The sequence below is a fragment of the Nannobrachium achirus genome, assembly GCF_963921795.1.
Source record: "Nannobrachium achirus genome assembly, chromosome: 20".
In the NCBI taxonomy this organism is placed as follows: Eukaryota; Metazoa; Chordata; class Actinopteri; order Myctophiformes; family Myctophidae; genus Nannobrachium; species Nannobrachium achirus.
In genome coordinates this window covers 29,350,374-29,372,842 of record NC_137827.1, presented here as the reverse complement: position 1 = coordinate 29,372,842, position 22,469 = coordinate 29,350,374, and the positions used below count along the sequence as shown (strand labels likewise).

Here is a 22,469-nt window from a genome sequence, read left to right as displayed (position 1 = left end):
CATCAGGTGCCCCGGCTGGTCAGGGGGAGGCATTATTGAGACCAGGATTACTGCATGTTTTTGTGAGGGTATCAACCCTAGTAGACACGGGGAGAACATGCAAACTCCTTACAGAAATGCCCTTTCGCCAACCCCACCTAGGGTGTGGGTGCTAATGACGCGGACGAGAGAACACGCCCCCAGCACCTACAGCGTCCCCCGGCGGGAACCCAGGACCTTCTAGCTGTGAGGTGACAGCGCTAACAACTGCGCCACCGTGCCCCTAAAATTGTAGGCTTCTTAAACTCAGTGTCGGTTCTAGGACTCAGGTGGTCCTATGCAAGATTATTTTAGGTGGCCCCCCCACTGAGGAATGCGTGCGTACGTGCGCATCCGTCAGAGGGGGGGCCACCTAAAATAATCTGCAGCACCAGATCGAAATGTTCTTTTTGGAGGCATATTGACTTGAATCAAGAATCAAGTAAGACCTAGGATGAAGTTGGGGATTTTTTTAAAACATTATGTTAAAAAAAGTAATAATAATGTGTGACAGGCTCGTAGTCGCGCGCTTGTACAGTAGATCTGCCTTTTCTGAGCGTAAATGAAGCATTAGGGAGCCGGATGCAAACTGGACTTGGCAAATGTGCATGTTGACTTCCAGCTGGAGGGAAACTGGGCCCGGAGACAAGAGCCACCAGAGGAAGCCACCAGCCTATCAGCGGCAGAACGACGCAGAACATTAACACTATAATTTACATAAAATTACTTACATACTGCTGTGGTAATTTAATTTGTTTGACCAGTACAGTGCAACTGAGAGAAATAGATTCACACGGGCACCACCAGGGAGATCTGCTTACTCTTCCACATGGATAATTCTTTCACACAATATTACGGCAAGAAAATTAACAATAGAGACACTATAAAAACCTTGATTGCATTCATGAGCCTATCATCTCCCAAGGTTCCCCCACTCAACGTGCACGCTGACAAGGGCACGCACGTAGCCTCACACGCACGCACGCACGGTGCATGCACGCACGCACACACACACACGCACATCACACTTAAATCCCGCTCAAGCTCATACACATACTGTATATTTTCCGTGTAAAAACACATGAACAGTCACTAGCACATGCTTGTGCAATGCTTACACGCACAAGCACACACGGACACACGCACGCACGCGCACACACACCCACGCACACAGACAGACACACTTCTATCGTTTACCATGATAACACTCTGTTTGTCATATGCTAATAAGGACAATGTACATATTGGGTTAACTCAAAGGAGATGGAGAATTATAATATGCCAATTTCTGGTACACTCTATCCTACAGTATTCTGTTTAGATTTCATATTTCATTTTTAGACCTCTTTCCAGCACGTATGGTAGCTCCATGTCTAAACCTGTCTATTAAGTGTGAGGACCCTCCAAGCTCTTTTTGGAGTGATTTTGATCTTTAGTTGGGGAGTAGTGTCTAGGTAGACGAGCTCACATTGGCAAAAAGTTTTTGTGGCGTTTTTCTTTTTCCGATACGCAGCAGTTTCTCCGATTCCTTTATTTATTCATAAAATTTGTTTAACGAGGTCCATTTCTCACCTGCGATCAACATGCTGTCAGACACATGCTTTTGTCAACAGCCCCACTCTCTGTATCACGCGCACACACACACAACACACACACACACACACACACACACACACACACACACACACACACACACACACACACACACACACACACACACACACACACACAGACACACACACACACACACACACACACACACACACACACACACACACACACTCTAACCCATACTGTAATTCTTCTTTTTCAGTTTTCTTTCTCTCGCTTCGTGTCTCTTTTTCCCACTCGCCGCATTCATCCCTCCTTTTTTCTCCTCTCCTTCCTTTCTTTTCAAAACTCCCTCTCTGAGCAGTACATAATGTACAGTGCATGCAGGAACTGTTGGGCTGCTGCACGTCCGTGTGAAATATACTGTAAGTGAGAATACTCTCCCCTTCAGCCTGTTGTCCTCCCCTGGCTACTTTGAAGTTGAGGGAGATTCTACAGACTCTTATTCTGCATCTGGCGGGCTGACCTGACAGGTGAGCAGTCTCCTGTCGTCTGCCTGCCTGCTGTTAGCATCGCCGGGTGCCCCCCCCCCCCCCCCCCCCCCCCCCCCCGCCAGCCCCCTTCCCCAATGTAAGACCCCCCATCATCATGTCAGGGTAAAAAAAAGAAAAGAAATACCCACCTCCAATACCAGGGAAAATCATTTCATGTCCTATTCACCCCTCTGCCGTGCAGCATTACAGAAATTGCTCCAATTCCTTTTCTCCCCCCCCCCCCATTTCTCTATGACATATTATTATATATTGTTTCTGAGAAGAAACGTTTTCTATTATTGCTGTTAGAAATATGAACATTTTAAGAAGAAAAAAAGACGAAAGGAGGAAAAAAAGAGAGAGAGCGTGTGTAGTGTGGAACATAAGAACATTTAGGGTAGAGAAGGCTGAGGGTAAAAAGCTCACATTGAAAGGATGTAATTATTTGAAATAGTGTGCTAATGTGTATTATCATGTCATTAAATGTAAATGAGATGGAGCTAAAAGACCCAAAGTAGAGGACCTGTGGCTTGACTGTACAAAAAAAGGGGAGAAAAAGGGAGGGTCGAGGAAGGAACATATAATAAAATAAAAAAAAGAAATGTCAAGGCGATGTTCATTGTTGAAGACATAAACATTTAATAAGCCGGCCAATTTATGACAATGACCTATAACATCCTCGCCATGGCCTGCATTATGCATTTACAAATGGATCCTGCGATGTACCAAACCTTTTTGTCTGCTACTGTGATAAAAACATCTAAAACACCCATGTACTGAGAGCGCAATTTAAAGAGAACATCCTAACAGTGAAGTCCTGAAGACGACTGCCTGTGTGTGTGTGTGTGTGTGTGTGTGTGTGTGTGTGTGTGTGTGTGTGTGTGTGTGTGTGTGGGTGTGTGTGTGTGTGTGTGTGTGTGTGTGTGTGTGTGTGTGTGTGTGTGTGTGTGTGTGTGTGTGTGTGTGTGTGTGAGAGAGACATTTTGCGTCTGTGTGTGTGCACGCGCCCGCATCCATATGACATTGAGTACATGTACATGTATGTGTATGTGCGTGCGTGCGTGTGTGTTTACTCGTGCATTTGATTCCCAATACAAGCAAGCATCATTCCACTCCAGCTGCTTAATAAGGCTGTCTGGGCCAGCAGTTCCTTGTGGCCGCCAGCCCTGTTATCAGAAACATTAAGCTGAATATTAATGGCCTGGCCCGAGACGAATACCATTAAGCTTGGTTGGCCATTTCTCTCTGTCCCTCTCTACCACTGTACAAGAATTAATGAATCGTGTGTAAAACAGGGAACACAGGAGAGAAATAGAGAGTGTGGGGGGGGGGGGGGGGGGGGGGGGAGAGGAAAGGGAGAGAGAAACAGAGAAAGAAACAGAAAGAGAGATGGGAGATTTGGTTGGTGGCTATTTCTCAAAGGCGAAAGATAAATACGAACGGAATTGTAGCATGTCATCTGTGGACAAAGAGGAAAGAGAAAAATAGTTATGTGGCCACGTAACTAAAAATAAACACCCCTCTGTGTTCATTTCTGTTGCTCCCCACTCCATTAATATCACACCCATGGCAGACCTTAGTGTCTAGCTCGGAAGAAAAAGAAAAGACTATTTGATTATGATTTTTTTCTTCTTTTTGTTCATATATTTCCCGTGGCTGAGCTGGCGAAGAGGTTTAGGCTCGAAATGGAACCGAGAGCGAGGTGGAAAGCACTTATTACTCCCTAAGTGCCGCGCTGTTGCAGCCTAAGCAAAGTGAGCTGTTAACGGATATAATTTGCGCAGAATAGCCAGAGGAGGGCTTTTGATATGCAGAAGAGCTGACCTCCGGACCGCCGCTTTAATTGGGTTTTTAATTTTCCAGGCCATCTGACAATATCAAACATGATCCCTGAGCTTTGGTCGGCTGATTGGAAGCACCGTGACAAGAGGAGGCTGACGTTTCTCTCTCTCTCTCTCTCTCTCTCTCTCTCTCTCTCTCTCTCACTCACTCTCTCTTTCTCCGCTTTTCAAAGAAGAAGGGAGGACAGCTCCAAGCGAAAAGGAAAAAGGAACGAAAGGGAGCGGACGAAAGGGAGAAAATAAAAGCGCCGTTTTGTAGAGACGAGTTGTGATTGGAGAGCTTGGGGATGGAAATTTGCCTTAATAGTGCAGGCCTGAGAGTGGTATTGTACGGGGCCATGGCAGAGGCAGGGGCCGTTGATGGGATACCACCCTCATAGACAGGGAGGGAATGTGCGGGCTGCTGAAATATAGGCTGTCACTTCTGACTATAGCGACACCACACAAAAGACCCGACCGGGCTCTATGACTTGGAGAGAGGTGCAGCATTCATCGTACATTAAAGGAGATTGGGCCAGTTAATGCTATTAGACAGTAGCTGTGTGTGTGGACTAAGATCTTGAAACAGACCTGGATGTCTGCGCATTCTATCGGCTATTGTGTTTGAAATAGTTTGGGAAAACTTGTCGTTTACTGGAAATAAGATGTCTTTTGAGGCCTCCAGAGGTTGAGGTTGCGTTATTATTTCATAAGGTGTTTGTGACATGCTGTTGACACGCTGTTGAGCTTGCATGTTTGCATTCGTCTTCAACAACAGCCATATCTGGAGATTTGTACCATAATAGCAGCGAGCAGAAGTGGCTTTCAAATGAGGCGGGATCGTCAAAACCCTAACGTGGCCCATCAACACGCCAACCAGCACAATTATCACCTGCACCAGTCCATCTGGCTCGCTATCGTCACACAGACGAGTCTGTCTTGTGTTTTTTTTGGACAGGGCTTCCTACCGGTGCCTGTTTGTTCAATCTGCAAGACCACACAAAGAGTCTCAGCACTCTAATCTCCTAACCAAACAAGACAGCAATTACACAGGCAGATAACGAGGGGACGCTTCCATCCGCAGTGACAGTACTGGCGCAGAAGTGTCTGTTTTTTAGACAGAGGCAAAGGGAGGGGTGGGGGAGGAGGGGGGCAGGGGGGGGGGTGGAAGGCGGCAGAGAGAGGGAGAGAGACTGATGTCCTGTTTGAAAAGCGTTGTAGAGGAAAAGAGAAACAGGCTCACCTGCCAGTTAGTATAAACAGAGGAGCTAGTCACTCTCACAAATGGACAGGGTTATCACAGGGGCCAATGGAGACTCTAAAGGTGTCAATAGTATGTGACAATCATTGACTAACTGACGTGTATTTATGGCATAGTTGTGAGTGTAGTGAATTTGTTTTATCGTGTTGGGAAATTAAGACACCCACACGTTTGTTTCCTTGTTTTGTGTTTTTTCCCTTCTTTTTTTCAGTTAAATAAACCTAACAAAGTCCATTAGGAATGGCACTTGGTACAAGTTACCATGAAGATAAAATCACAGCAATTTAAACTTTACACATAATGACTCATGTCCTTGGGAAATGTGAGGCTGTGAATGAAATAGTTGGACAGTAACCATTGTTCAGAATTAAGTCGGTTTCATGACATGCATTAGACAAATGTACCTATTCCTCACAAGCGGTTGAATACATTACGGTTGCGATTGAGAGTAATGTACCTTACTTGGCAGCACAGAGGATTGTTCAACCTTTAGTCATTAAAAAGTGGAAACTTTTCCACCTTTCCTTAAAGTTCACGTTCTCACTGAAGCTGAATTACTCTGCTCTAAGATCATCGTAAAAAACCCCAAGATGACAAAACCCTTTTAAGCTGTCATGAAAACCATGGCTGCTGAATATTTTCAAATACATAAATAAATGCTTGTATGCGTACACACACACACACACACACACACACACACACACACACACACACACACACACACACACACACACACACACACACACACACACACACACACACACACACACACACACACACACACACACACAATAAAATGTCCATGCATAAAACACACAAGCACATATGCAAGCATGCTCTCTGTTAGACATGCACACGCGCACCCCCCCCCCCCCCCCTCCCGCACGCACCCATGCACCCACGCAGAAATCTCATTAGAGCCTTTGTTAATTGTGGCAGACAAATGCTAATGGTTCAAGCAACAAAGCAGCTGTGTGTATGAAAAATGAGAATCCACAAAGTAATTATTACATCCAATATTAATTTAATTATACCGTTTTGTGTGATACAGTAATTTAGGAGGGTTTTTTCTAATCACATGCACTCTCGAAATAAATTAGGAGTTACGAAGGCACAGGGGAGATGGGGGATTTCTCCAAAGACTCAGGAGGGGGAAATAGCATCACTCTCCTTCTGAGAACTGGGATTTTCACGTTTTAAATTAAAACACTCGTCTAGTGAGATACAGGGAGAAAGCAAGAAGGCTGTCTTTGAGTCTTGGAGGCTTCAGGCCAGGAGGATACTGTATGGCTTTTATTTAGTTTCTGTTGGTTATGCCTTGGCACTGGACTGATGATGGAACCAGTGATGCAGTGTTGCTGTCAGTGCATTCTTTTATATATCGTTGTTGTCGGGTGGAAACCTTGTATGTGCAAAACTGTTTGTTTTGTATTTATCATTTTTAAAATGATTTAAACTAGTGAAAACAGCCGATCTACAAGCACACAACGCCTCGCGGTGTGCGAGGCGTTGTGTGCTTGTAGATCAGCTGTTTTCACTACTTTTGTGCGATGGCCTTGTATGATGAAGCAGTGCTTTACTTTGTGAAAAAATGTACAAATTTGAAACTTGGAGTTTCTGCCCGACAGTGACAATATATATATATTTTATTACATTGTATAAAAAAAAGAAACATAGAAATATTAATCATCTCTCCAGGGCCCGATTTTGTCTCTTCTCCTCCTCTCTCTCACGAGTCCCAAAATATAATTGCTGTTGTTTTCTATATAATCGGTAGCCAGAGAGTCGGCGCTATTACGGGAACCACAACAAGGGAGCTTTTGTTTTAATCTTTTGATTCAAAAGTCAAGTTATTTTTTATTCACAGAGGTGCGAGCGAAAGCAAGTTTGATTGGCAGGGTGTTTGCATCTTACCTTTTGTTTTCTTTTTCTCCGCGCACACTCTCTTGTCGTGTTGTGCTGTAAAGTGTTGTTATTGTCTTTTAACTCTAATTGTCTGGGAAAACTTGTCAGATGAGTGGATCTGCATCAGTAGCTCTGCCTCTATAGATTCCTACAGCACAAGAGCAATCATGGTGGCCGGTTAGAATTCAAACAAACACACCTCAGCCCCAGCAAGTCCAAGGCTGGAACGCTGCATGTACAAATTGGGGAGATAATAGTCCTCCCTCTCCAGTGTTGATTTCATAGACTAAAACGATGACGAGAATCTTTCATCGACTACCTTTTTACACAGACGGAAAAAAAACTAAAACTAAAAACTAAGCTATGATGACTAAAACTAAGACTAAATATATTTACAATTTTGTCAACAAATAAAAACTAGACTTATAGAAAAGATCCATGTAGAACTAAAAGAAAAGTCGTTTTATAGCAGATGTACAAGCTCACGCGTCGTAGTGCAACGTGTTATGGGCTTGTAGATATTTTCAGCATGCAGGGAAGTGAAATTCAGCCATTACGACACCATCAAGGCCCACCAAAATACATTTTAGTCGACTAAATCAACTGTAGCATTCAGTCGGCTAAAATCTTATATTTAGTCAACTAAAACTAGACTAAATGATTAAATGATTAAAATATGACTAAAACTAAATGGAATTGTATTCAAACGACTATGACTAAAACTAAATCAAAATTGTCTGTCAAAATCAACACTGGCTAACGCTGCGTGTACAAATTGGGGAGATAACAGTCCTCTCTCTCTCACTCACTCACACACACACACACACACACACACACACACACACACACACACACACACACACACACACACACACACACACACACACACACACACACACACACACTCCTTTTTTTTCTATATTCACACTTTTTAATAAAGCTGAACATCTCGCCTCTGGACGTCTCATGGTCAGACAGCTGTGCCAGTGGTCGAGGTGAAAATCAACCCCAGGACATGTCAAAGAGTGAGATTTCCAGCCCCTAAAATTAGACGAGAAACATGCGTGTGTGTGAAGGGAGGGTGGGGGGGATGGGGTGTGGGTCTGGGGGATGGTGGGGGGGTTCGTGCAGGAGGGATGGAGATGAGCAGAGACGTGCAGAGAATGTTAGAGAGGCAGGGGCTGAAATTTCTAAAAGGGCTTTGTGGTGAAAATATTGAAAATACCTCCAAGCTCAAAACGCGTCGTGCTGCGACGCGTTGTGAGCTTGGAGGTAGGCTATTTTTGGTACTTCATAACACACTAAACTAAGCATAAAAAAGGCAATACTGGAGTTGTGGTGTGGATTTCTGGACAGTGAGGGCAATTCTTTCAACATAAGATGCTGCATTCAAGTTCAGGAGAGTTTGGACAAGGCAATTCTCTTGGATGCTGCCTTCAGGTATGGCATGAAAAGAGGACGTTTGCAATTCTTTCACCATAGTAAAAAACTGCATTCATGGTCTAGAGCAGGGGTTTTCAAAGTGGGTGACAGGGCACCCTGGGGTGCCGTGATGGCAGTCCAGAGGTGCCGCGAGATAATTTGATAATTTTGGGGATTTATTTGGACAATTAAAAACAACTATTTAGGATAATATATCTCCAGTCAGTTCTAACCAAAATAGCCATTATTTCAATGTTTTCCTCGCAAAAATTTGTCATAAATATAAGGTGCCAGGAGTGAAAATGCACCCCGTCCCCTACATTCATTAAGATAATGTAGGGGTGCCTCGGATGAAAACAATATTTGTAGGGATGCCCTGAGTCAAAAAAGTTTGGGAACCACTGGTCTAGAGAGGGCACTTTTTACGGACGGATAAAGGGGAAGGGGCTCAAGCCCCCTTTGCTGTTTATGTGTGCACGTGCCTGCATCATGCATGAGAGTGGTGCTGGGTGAAGTGCTGCAGAGGCACGTCCACTCGTGGCCCCTTACTGTAAATCAGGTCCCTCAATGACTCAGGGTTACACCTCAGGAAGTAGCTTCCTGGAGTCAAAAGTGCAACGGTATTTATATAATAACACTGTTTCATTCCAACGTTCCCCCCAGTAACGTAGTAATGGGGCCTCTTGCCAGCAGCGACTTAATGCTCTAATGGTGGAATTAAAACCAGGGGGGGATGGCAATGAACGGATGTAAATTAACAATCACCCTCCCACATTACACACACACACACACGCTGCAAGCACACACACACACACACACACACAAACGCACGCATGCACACTAGGGATGGGACGATATGAGCATTTCATATCACGATTATTGTGACCAAAGAAATCGCGATTTACGATATTATCGCGAGAAACAAAATCCATTATACTGGGGCGGAACATATGCCAAAAGGTAGCAGATCTACAAGCTCACAACGCGTCGCATTGCGACGCGTTGTGAGCTTGTAGATCGGCTATTTTTTGGCAAAGACATTTGATAGGGAGTGAAAAAAGACTGTATCAAGTACGTTATAAGTACCTTTTACCAATTATAGAGGGTTTAAATGGTACTGGATATGAAGCTCAGCAAATAAAAGGTGAATTGATCCCAGTGCATGACGGAGGACGATATCACGATAAATTAAATCTCCACGATACGATTATCGTGAGTGTTTTTTTATCACGATAAAATATAATATCGCGTATCGTCCCATCCCTAGCACACACGCGCGAGCATGCACGCACGCACACCCACACATCAGCATGCCAACTTCCTCCCTCAAGGTAATAATGAGTTGTGGAACATTTGACAAAAGTTGGCCATTGTTTGCAAGAGGACGCTTTCAGGCGACTGAGCAGTGATACGGCACATATCCTTGCAGTTTTTTCCGTCTGTATAATGTGTAATTGCTTTAATAATTAAAATGATATATTATGGTAGTTTTGTCTTTCCTTGTCATTCTTCATGGCACTCTGGATGACCCTTATTCTATGCGTCATCATTTGCCACCTGAGCTTGTTGACTACCTCTAAATAATGTATGGCAAGTTGTGCGGTTAGATCTCTATACACAATTAACTACAAACATTATTGTGATTAAAGGAAGTCCACGCACGCTCGCTTGCCAGCATGCCACGCGCACGCGCGCGCGTGTACACACACACACACACACACACACACACACACACACACACACACACACACACACACACACACACACACACACACACACACACACACACACACACACACATACTTGTTTTTGCTACATCGTGGGACAATCAGACAACAGCGTCCCTCCTGGGGACCCCCCTTTCTAGACATGCTACAGCTCTGAAAAAAATCAGGCATGACCAGAAAAAAATCAGGAACAAGTTTCTGACTTTAAATTATCAAAATTCAATACTTTTTCTCCCAGATCTGACTGGGTCGTCCCACGTGGGGACGTCAGATACAACCATCTTCGTGGGGACACCATAACACACTTTCAGATATGTCTTCCTGGGGACACCATAACACACTTTCAGATGTCTTCCTGGGGACACCATAACACACTTTCAGATGTCTTCCTGGGGACACCATAACACACTTTCAGATATGTCTTCCTGGGGACACCATAACACACTTTCAGATTAATGTCTTCCTGAGGACACCAGGGAGGTCAGGGAGCTGCGTTTTAGAGTTTGGAGATCATGTCACGAAGTTGGGCCACTGACAGAGAAAGCTGTCTTGCCCAGCTCTGTCTGAGTATGAGGAAGCTTGAGTCTAATAATTGATCATGGTCACTATTGGTTCAACCCCCATAAACAAGTACCAGAGTATCCAGATCAGTTATTCACCCTGACAGACTGCAGAGATAGACTGTGTTGGTCTTGGGACCGCCACAAAGCATGATGAAGGTCAGATCAAATCACTAACTTAGTCATGTGCCGCTGTATTAAAATGGCAACTTACTGACTCGTCGAGCAACACTGGACTGGACTGGACAAAAAGGTTTGTCCATTTCAGAATGAACTACCAGTAGAAAACTTGCTCAGTAAAGCACAGACCAGACAGAGAGTGAAGTTGTCAGTTTGCTTGTATCAAACAATCATTCATTCATGATTCATTATGGTACAGTACCCACAGACAAGTTAATGAGTTATACTTAGTAATGATTCAAGGTAGATATTTCTGCCATCAGGTTGAGGTTGAGACACTCAGCTACACTAGGAACATGCCTACAGGAAGAAATACAAAAAATGTGGGAAGACAGCACAAAAGACTTGTGTACTGTTGCGATAGAAGGCTAGAGAATGGATTACAACCACCCTATGGACTGCAAGCATTGTACACTGATAAACATTTTAAATTGGTCCAATTGATTATCTTTCGGCAACCTGTTGCGAGTCGGTTTTCGAGTTGACTCAATTTTGAAGTTCAAAACATTGACAGAATGAAACACTCTTCGTTGACTTATTCGTTGACAGAACGAAAAACTCTTTGCTGGCTTAAAGTTCAGCCAATTGCAATAAAAATTTTTTACATTGAGTGAACGACATACTCTGTTGACTTATATTCAGCCAATTGAAACAAATTATTTATCGTCACTTGTGTAATATGTTCATTCAACTAGGACTGGTTATTTAGCCATTAAAACTATTTATTTTACATTAAGAAATAATTGAGACAATTTATATAAATTTACATTTATTTATATAAAATTATAAACATTTATATTTTTTGCATTTTCTGCATGTGCCAGTAACAATGTTCAATATCTTCACAATAATTAAACTAGGTAAACCATAAATTCAGTGCAGGTGTTTCTCAAGTCTCTGTGGTTCTCAAACATTTTCATTTGAGGATCCCAAATTAAAATTAAGCCATTACAAACTTACTTGTACAAAAATATAATCAACAAAGGCAGCAATAAATTGCACTGTAATTAACCTCAAAACAGCATGAATGCGTCAAACAAATAATAAGTACACCTTTGATTTCATGGTTTGGTTCCATGGCCTTGCCCCTTATGCAGAAACAGACATTTTAAAATGAACATCACTTTAAAATGTGTTTTGAAATGGTCAAATAAATCAAATGCCTTTGAAGTTTAGGCATTGGGGGTAAGGCAATATGCAACCTATAAAGCTCTCAGTATCTGAGACTCCAAACAGCACATCCATTACAAAAAATAAATAAAACAAGAGAAAATCCAAAAATAGCAGCTACAATCTCACTACGCGCAGCCTGTGACATGTTGTGAGCTTGTAGACTTTCTATTTTCTGGGAAGACATTTAGTTTAAACCTAAACAGGATGTCTAGAACTTTAAGTGTATAAGTATCATTGTATCTGTCCACTAAAACCATGTCCAGTTCTTCATATTTTTGGTTTACAGGTACCACCATTTATTTTTCAAAATTTACAAAAATATTGAGCTTTTATTTTAAGTAATCAAATTCCAACTGTATGTAGACCGGCACAGACGAGTGATGATACTCTAAGGACTGCAGTTTTTTGCTTTGGGAAGATGATCCAAATGTTATGACCGCTCAGGTAAATCAACGCCAAACAAACCTAGACCTGAGACATTCAGTCATTCAGTTCAATGTCGATGTCTGAGATTCATTTTCAAAACATCAGGTCCAAAACATTGTCTCCTCCAATACTGAGAAAATTTGGTTCTCAGTGTCTGAACGCGTGCTGAAGATTTTCCAGCATCCAGATCAGGGCCGGCTGAAGGATGAAATGACTAAGGGGGCTTTTGAAAATTGTGAGGGGGCAAGTTAACCCCCCCCCCCCCCGCCCCCCCGCCCGCCCGCCCGCCCGGTGCGCATGAGTCGGGCTCATGCCAGCTACCATCAGCATCATGCCAGTCATTCATATGAACAACTCCTCTGCTGTGTACCCACTAAACTATACCAAACTGTCTGTAATCCATGCCTGGTGTTTCACTGTTTACTGAACATTATAGTTAATTTGGTTAACAACACAATAGCTGATATAAATAATAAAACGGAGTGCCATTAAATAGCATTTAAGTGTACAATCTGCCAACTGTGAGTAATGTATTCAATCAATCAATCAATCAGCTATATAATATGCAATGTGTTCACTTTCTCTCACTGAGAGAGTTGCAACATTTATTTTCTGTGAGGGAAACAAGTGAACACTGAACAGGTCTATGAAAACAAGCCCAAAAGACCCTTTAGCTCTATTACATCAGCTAGTTTCAGAATTAATCTTGAAAGCAATGCCAAATAAGCAACTACACAGGAAAACAAAATCAAAGTCTCTTATAATAAGCAAACCTGGCAACAAGACAGGAAAACAAGACCAAAGTCGCTTATAATAAAAAACATATATATATCTATCTTTTTTTTCTTTTCTAAAGATATACTGTACCGGTAGGTCTACCAGAGATCGTGCTAGTATTTTAAACTGCTGGTCAGCGTGACCTGGCACGATTACAATCTACCAGACATCTAATAAAAAGACCTTTCATAGATATCTGTATGCATTAATGACAACCAGGTCCGTATAAAAGCAGCCTTACACAACCATAAGCATTATGTTTTGGATTGAACTGTCTGAACATAATGCATATAGGCTATACTCAAATGTTAGGACCAACTTGCACAAATACTGTATATTAATTACTGTACCCACATTACCATTTGCGCATTGGCGTGACATGTTAAGGTAATACATTAGGATAGGTACTCACAAGTTATATTGTGGATACAAGCAGTGGATGCTGTCCCAGCGTCTGGTTTAATAGGACAGGAGAGCCTTTTGGGGAAGTTGACATAATTGCTCCTCATATATATATTCCATTCAAGGTAACGTTTAACGTGTCCAGCTGTCCACCGTGTTTCATCTGACTGGATGCGACAGACCAGTGTTGCGTCCATGTTTGTTGTTGTCATCTTAAAATGAGCGTGCATTGTTGTTAATTAGTGGTTGAACAACTTGCCAACTTTACTCACAAGTGCCCTCTCGTTTGAAAGGGTCTGTGATGTATTCTAACTAATAACAACTTGTTTTGACAGTCCATCCATTTATAGTACATATACTGTACAAATAAACCGCGCGCCTGGGTGCACCGAACGCTGTGCAGCGTCACACAGTGTGATAGAGGGGGGTTCCATTGAGGGGGGCTTCCGATGGACGGTCAATTGCATTGACCATCATTTGGACTGAGATTTACCGGCAGTCGGAGTCCCCCCTGGCCACAGGAACTAGGCAGCACCAGCGCGTTAGCGAAAGGGGGCTCCAATGTGAGAGGGGGTTTCTGATGGACGCATTGACCGTCATTTAGAATATAAACTGAGGGGGCCTAACTTGCAACTCGGGGGGCAAAGCCCCCTGAGGCCCCCCCATGGAGCCGGGCCCGATCCAGATACAGGAACAGCTTTGCACAGTCTCAAAGAAGTACTTCCAACCTGGAGGATATTCTGTGGAGAGCATTATGGACAAACACAGCGAAGGCACTTCGAACATCTGGATGGCCGGCGACGACCACTTCATCCTCCAGCTTTCAGCAGAGTCTGGGCCTCCTTGAAACGCCACGATCTCCAGGATACCCATACGGACGCCACTGGTGTGCCTGTCCACATAGTCTCTCTCTAGATTGGAGCACATAAAAAAATGAACATTAAGAAATATCCCCTAATGACAATGAGAGATGTGTTTTTCTTGATGCCTGAAATGTTGATTTACCTTGATCATTTTCGCAAACTGCAGACGTGTGAGCGCCACCGTCTGTGCCTGGCTCGAACTGTGGTCTACATAAAAAGAACACAAGTTAAAGATTAGGAACATAGGACATGTATGTCAGCGAGCATGCTTTACTTGTGCCACAACAAATTTCCATTGAGATTTCCAAAACTTTATATTAGTGGCATGTTATATGGTCTACCTGCACAGCCTTTGTGATCCGATCTACCTTTTGGGCACCCCTGCACTATACTGTATACCGATATCTGATATTTTGAGTCCAGCCTTACTAGGTTAGCACCTTTACTATAAGTTTCAGGGGCAGCGTAATGCATCCGTGTGTGTCCGTGGCATGGGTTAGCGCAGTGCTTCTCAAAGTGGATTTCAGGGACTCTAGGGTAGGGGTCTTCAACCTTTTCAGTCCAAGTTCCCCTGAGAGAGAGATGAAGCAGGGACCCCCAGATTCCATATAGTTTCATCGTTTGACAGCACAATCATCAGTGTATTTTGGATTCATGTCAATTTGTGTTATCAGATATTTAACCACTTGAACCGTCAATACTTAATAAACTTGACCTTTCACGCTGTATTTAGTGTGCTCCTTTTCCCCTCTACACCAAACCTCTTTGCCGAAAATAGCCGATCTACAAGCTTGTAGGTCTGCTATTTTTGGCTAAAGTTCTCTGAATATGAACATTAGAGTTCAAGTGGTTACTAGGTTCTAGAGAGACCCTGGAATTTCTTTATGGGAGTCTAAATTGACCCTGGCTTACATGTCTGTAACTTTGACAGTGTACAAATATGTGTACGCTGTCAAAGTTAAGGGGAGACCTTCAAATTTCAAAGTTTAGAGTACCACTGTGTTCGTGCGTGCATGTGTGTGCGAGACATCACACCTGGGTTGGGCACGGTGAGGAGCACGGTGGTCCTCCTCCACCACCTCCGTCAGCTGGAGGCTGATGTCCAGCGTGTCCGTGCAGTTCACCCTGCCCCGCTGGGTGTAGTCCTCGCCCACCAGGCCCCCGTCCACCACCCGGCACAGCCCTGGCTGCTGTCATCTCCGCCACCGCCGCCTCCCCAGGGCCAGCCGAGGTCTAGCTTCTCCATGGTGACCTGGTAGACGGTGCCGTTGTGCTCGTGGTTACAACTGATGGTCGCTCGGCCTGGCCACCAGCTCTGTGTCGGCCTCGATCAGCTCCGACGCCGGGGTTTCTGCGGTGTCAACCGCTGGTGCCTCGTCCGTACACACAGATGAGGAGAAAGAGGGAGATAACAAGATGCATTAAAATCTTAAAGGTTTTGAGTTGGAATTCAGAGTTGGATCAAAGATCTAGAACAAAGTTAGGGCTGGCCATCTTCCTGATTGTGGAGACGTGTGGTTGATCACAGACTACTTCCTTTTGTCTGAGGGAGAAGGTAGAAGGAAATATTGTACATTCTACTCCAATACATTTGTGAGACAGCTTTAATTATTTGACAATGGCCAAGTTAACATGCTGCATACTAATTGATGCTTTAGTATTAACCTCACAATGTCATAATATATAAATATTAACATAGCTTATACATACCGTCTAAGAGTCCTCGCAGTGACCAGAGAAACAGGTATTCCAAGGCAGATAGATTACTACGGTGGGAGAATCTGGCATGACCTATTAGAGTAAAAAGAATGACAATAGCACACATCGCTGAATTAATGACATTTTCATTACATCCCATCACTAAACAGCAGTGGAGGAAATATTGTACTTTCTACTCAGCTACAACAGTTAACATGCAGCTTTAGTTAGCTGCAAATTGCAACTCTAGATTGTTTTAATATCTTGAATCTAGTTGCAACATACTATTGGCAGCCCATGAATCCAAACAGAATAGTGGCTTCCTGCATTATGTGCAATTAGAAACATGCAGTGCATGTGGTATGCAGGACCATTGATTTCCCACTTCAAACTCCCAACACTTCAGAAAAAAAGAAGAAGAAAATCACCTGCATGGAATTTCTTGACAGAAATTAACTCATAACATCTCTACAAAGGATTTTACCAAACAAACACTGTAGATAGAGAATAATTCAATGATAATTCAAGCTTTCTATAGCCTATTGCTGAAATGTTGGTGAGTTTAATGTTGTTTATTACAATCAGACTTTTCTGTTTGGATGTATGGGCTGTTCAATGGTTGATGTTGCAACAGTCTAAACAGCTAGAGCAGCTTTCATGTCAAGACCCCCAAATTAGCCCACGGACCCCCATTTGAAAAGATGCCATGATTTTCATGGCTCTAGCAGTGCTTCTCAGCCATTTTGATTTCAAGGACCCCCAGTTTAAATTGCACTAGGCTACGGACCCCCATTTAATGGAATTTCTATACCAGACCCCAACATGTATTGTAAAATCAACATTTATTTAACTCAGTGTACAAAATGGAACTCATAAGGGTCCATTTGGTTCCATTTCTACCCTCTCAGAGGTAAATAAGGGTCCATCTCTACACTCAGTTACATACGATAGCTTTAAGGGTCCATTTGGTTACATTTGTACACAGTTACATACCCATAAGGGTCCATTTGATTACATTTGTATGCTTTGAGTTACAGACCCAAGTAGTGAAAACAGCCGATCTACAAGCTCACAACGCGGCACCGAGTGCCGCGCTGCGAGCTTGTAGATCTGCTATTTTTGAAAAATCGTGAAAATTAGAATTTTGACCCGATTCTATAAGTGTCTTTTGAAACCTTCTAAGGTTTTTTGAAAAACCTGTGTTTCTATGTCAGCCATCGTCAAAGAAAAGGTCCTTTTCACTTCACCTGGAGCTCAGTTAAGCCCGTATCATAGTCGGGTCCGCGGTGGAAGGCTTTACACCGCGGTGTAGTCTTTTCAAGTCTTTTTGAGTCATGAAACTACAACGTTACATCATTCCTCACGGTGGAGAGCTTTACACCGTGAGTCCCAACACATCTCTCTGTTTTTACTATCAGACAGACAGGCTCTACACCCCGTTCACTGATTGGTCAATCTAGACTAGTCAGTCACGGTGAATAGGACTCCACCGTGGCGTACTATGATGGCCTGCACTTATTTTCTGACTTGAGGTGGAAAGCTTTCCACCTCAAATTTGCGGTGGATAGCTCTCCACCGTACACTCTGATACAGGCTTTAGTCGGTTCTTGAGAGACTACCATGTCAGTGGTTCTCTAACCTTTTCATGTCAAGGACCCCCAAACTGATATTTATTTGGCCACGGACCCCCGTCTCAAAATATGTAGTTCCAGGGACCACCCAGAGGCAAATTTTGAGTTACAAACGTTTGCTTTGAAAATACATATATTCAAAGATTAGCACACATTTTCACGACTTTTCCAAAAATAGCAGATCTACAAGCTTGCAGCGCGGCACCGAGTGCCGCGCTGTGAGCTTGTATATCTGCTATTTTTCACTGGTTAAAGCATTCAATAACTCTAGGCCTGAATGGGTTAAACAGGGGTCTTCAAAGTTTTCAGGCCAGGGACCCCTTCGCTCTGAGAGAGATGAAGCAAGCTCACAAGAACTATATAAAAGAGAAAAGATCAATTATGTTTAGATCAAATAGGCTAGCAAAAATAATAGATCTACAACCACATAACACATTGTACAAATGGAACCAAATGAACCCTAAGTCTCATGATGAGAGGTTAAATGTACTCAGAGTAGGGGAGACATTGGAATTCTAAAGTTTGTGAAACACTGCCTTAACAGAGCCCAACACAGCGTGAAGATACCAGGTTTGATTTACCAGTAGGCATTCTCTCTGTCTGTCTGTCTGTCTGTCTGTCTGTCTGTCTGTCTGCTTGGTTCCATGTGTACAATACACTGTCAGAGTTAAGGAGTCAAGGACCTTCAAATTTGACAGCTTGAGAAACACTAATCTATAATAACCTTTGGCACATGTCATGTACCACTGGTGCTACTTGGGCCCCCCCTAGTGGTTTATTTATTGATTAATTGAAGAATCTATTGGAAGGAAAAGGAAGTTTCATGACAATACTGTTCACTGGTACAAGGTCAAGAGAACCACTGCACTAGACCGTTTCAGAAAGGCCTATCTTGTTTTATTAATCCTTATCTTTTTCAACAACCTGGTATTAAAAGAGCATAAAGAAATATCTTGTGTATATCCTCCTTATTAGGATTATAAAGATCTGTGCTAATATGTCTGCATATGAAACTAAGTGTCAAATTATGTGACAACAATGCATCTCAGGCTTTTTTATGGAGTACATTCAAAGATTTGCACACATTTTCACGACTTTTCCAAAAATAGCAGATCTACAAGCTCACAGCGTGGCACCGAGTGCCGCGCTGCGAGCTTGTAGATCTGCTATTTTTGAAAAATCGTGAAAATTAGAATTTTGACCCGATTCTATAAGTGTCTTTTGAAACCTTCTAAGGTTTTTTGAAAAACCTATGTTTCTATGTCAGCAATCTGGCCAGTCATTGTCAAAGAAAAGGTCCTTTTCACTTCACTGGAGCTCAGTTAGTCTGTTCTTGAGAGACTACTATGTCAGTGGTTCTCATAATACCCCCAAAATGATATTTATTTGACCACGGACCCCCATCTCAAAATATCTAGTTCCAGGGACCACCCAGAAGCAATATTTGAGTTACAAATGTTCGCTTTGAAAATAAATATATTCAAAGATTTGCACACATTTTCACGACTTTTTCAAAAATAGCAGATCTACAAGCTCACAGCGCTGCACTCGGTGCCACGCTGTGAGCTTGTATATCTGCTATTTTTCTTCTGCTATTATATTTAAAGCATAAAATATTGCGTCATATTGTGTTCAGGCCTAAATGGGTTAACTGAAAACCAATGTCAATTATATCAGCAATCTGTCAATTGCATAGTAATCATGTATTAAAGCTATTCAAAATGGATAGAATCTTGATTTATTTTTTAACATAAATGTAAAAAATTAAAATACATTTTTAATCTTTTTTTTTTTTTTTTTTTTTTTCACGGACCCCCTGCAGTACCTCCGCGGACCCCCTAGGGATCGCGGACCCCCTGTTGAAGACCCCTGGCCTAACTATCAAACACTATCAATCATCCTAGCCTTGACACCAGACTCCATTTATTCAACCCCAAATTCATGCTAATTACAAAGCTGGCAGGACAAGTCACCCCACGAAGTAGCAAAAACAAACACACAACATTGCAAAACACACCACAGCCCAGTTTTAGTGTGAGTTCTCCACACATCCAGCTGCTTACTGCCCATCCCCGTCTCAGCTAATCAACGAAATCAGATTCAGCTGGTGTCAATGAGCGAGTGCGCTGCGCTGCACTGCACTCGCCAGTGCAGTGGCGTCAGTTCAGCAAAAGCTAAGGTATGGCAACATGACTGTTGAAGCGTGAAGGCACGCATGCAACACACCAGTCATGTTGCCAAACTATTAGCTACATGCACGATGGATTTATTTTAAGAAGTACATTTTATTATTTCCCCCTGTAATCAAGGTATGGTACCATACCCATGTGTGCCTCTGTAGCCTACTGCTCTGTGCCTCAATGATCGCATGATGTCGCATCCATCAGCTATGCTCTCTGTCTTGCAGTGTTGCAGATAGACAGGACATTCTTTCCGACTTTATATTATATATAGATTAACATCACTGTGTTACAAACAAATATACCAAATCGTTTGAAAGATTACCTTATGCTGTGTAGACTCTTCTCCTGCCTTCCTCCATGAGACTACTTCCTTGTTGTGGAAATGCACTGCTGAATGCTGCGCGTAGATTGGCTAAAGTGGCACGTGATAGGCAGCACGCCATATGATTGGCTATAGGAGTGTGAAAGCAGCGCTAACACACTGATCTGCAGTTGCATTGGTTTGGTCAATGGGGGGAGGTAGAGGGAGATTCAGTAAACACTCCTTAAACACTCTTTTCATGTTTTTCTATCTTTGTGGGGACTTTTCTAAAAAACCGTGTGGAGCTCAACAGGCATGTCAGCAATGCTTACTCTCGATTTAAACGATAAACGGTGTGGGGACCCGCTTTTGGGTCCCCACACCGTTTTGGGTCCCCTGTAGGTGACTGTGTTGTCAGATGCCTGTCCCCACGAAGTAGCAAAAACAAACACACACACACACACACACACACACACACACACACACACACACACACACACACACACACACACACACACACACACACACACACACACACACACACATGGATTTTGCCACAGAGGCTCATAGACCCCTGCTGGGCAGGAAATGTTGATGGGATCAAACTTAGTTCACAAGTTACAGGTGGTTAAGATATATCCAGCTGATCTCTTCCTCCAGGGAAATGGCCGTGCACTTACAGTAACAATAGGCCTGCATTATTACCACACAGTCGCTTGTGAACAGGTGGCAGGGGAGGGCAACAGGAAAATAATGGAACAGAAGAGCAGAAGTGAAGCTGGCGATATGCACTTTGACTCGTTTCGCTTTTTGTTCAACATTCGGGTGTCTAAAATAAATGACTAACATTTTTTTTAAGGAGTTATCATCACCCCATTGTTTCCATTATTAATCAACCTATACAGTAAGTAGAAATAAACTGATGGATGTTCATTTGAGCTTGTTCAACGGCCCAAACCTTATGGAAAGAGAAAAGAGCAGTCCTTGCCATTTAGTATAATGATTAAAAATGTGTACAAGTGTTTAATGTCCCTGCAGTGTTTGCTCTGTGGGGCTCTCCTGGGGAGACAAAGATGTTCTGGGTCACTGGGGTGGAGATGGCTAGAGTCTATTAGCCACACTCTCTTTAACCATGCTCACCATGCACGGCTGGCAGGGAGGCAAGCAGCCCGACTGGCTGGTGGGCTGCCAGGCTCGGGAACACAGGCTTTTTGTGGCGCTATTATTCCGCTCGATGATTGTGATAATAACCAGTGCTTTCTCTGTTTGTTACACTTTACATTCACAGCCCCTTTTGCTCTCTCTATCGACTCCATCTCCTTTCCGTCTCCCACTTCCTTCTGCTTTTTGGATATTTCTGAGACCCTTGTGGTTCCAGAAGAGTTGATCTTGTAGTATGCGATGCCCAGTCCTTGCTCGTCAGTCATCAAGTGTGTGTAAAATGTGTGTGTGGAGTCAGTGTAGCCTACTTCTCAATCTGCAAATGTCAGTTAAATGTGTGATGTTGGGTCATTTCGCAGTTTACTACGGTAGCTTGTTCAAGGCCTGACTTGGCTTGAACATTTTCGTCGAGAAAGGCACACACGCGCGCACGCACGCACACACACACACACACACACACACACACACACACACACACACACACACACACACACACACACACACACACACACACACACACACACACACACACACACACACACACACACACACACACACACACACACACACACACACACACACACACACACACAATGCCTTGCACATCAATATACTGTAATATACTGTACTGACACATGCACACTCTCTTTATCAAGCTAAGACACATTCACACATTAAAACATGCGCATGTAAATGCACGCATGCACGCGCGTGCGCGCACACACACACACACACACACACACACACACACACACACACACACACACACACACACACACACACACACACACACACACACACACACACACACACACACACACACACACACACACACACACACACACACACACACACACACACACACACACACACACAC

At 43.2% G+C, this 22,469-nt stretch overlaps 1 long non-coding RNA gene across 1 annotated transcript; it reads right to left on the bottom strand.

The window, feature by feature from the left end:
- Positions 1 to 13,506: 13,506 nt before the first annotated feature.
- LOC308305423 lies at positions 13,507 to 16,277 on the bottom strand. Its single transcript, XR_013963113.1, has 3 exons — positions 15,654 to 16,277; positions 14,761 to 14,825; positions 13,507 to 14,666 (listed from the first exon to the last, which is right to left on the bottom strand). It is a non-coding gene; the product is annotated as an uncharacterized lncRNA (long non-coding RNA).
- Positions 16,278 to 22,469: the final 6,192 nt, after the last annotated feature.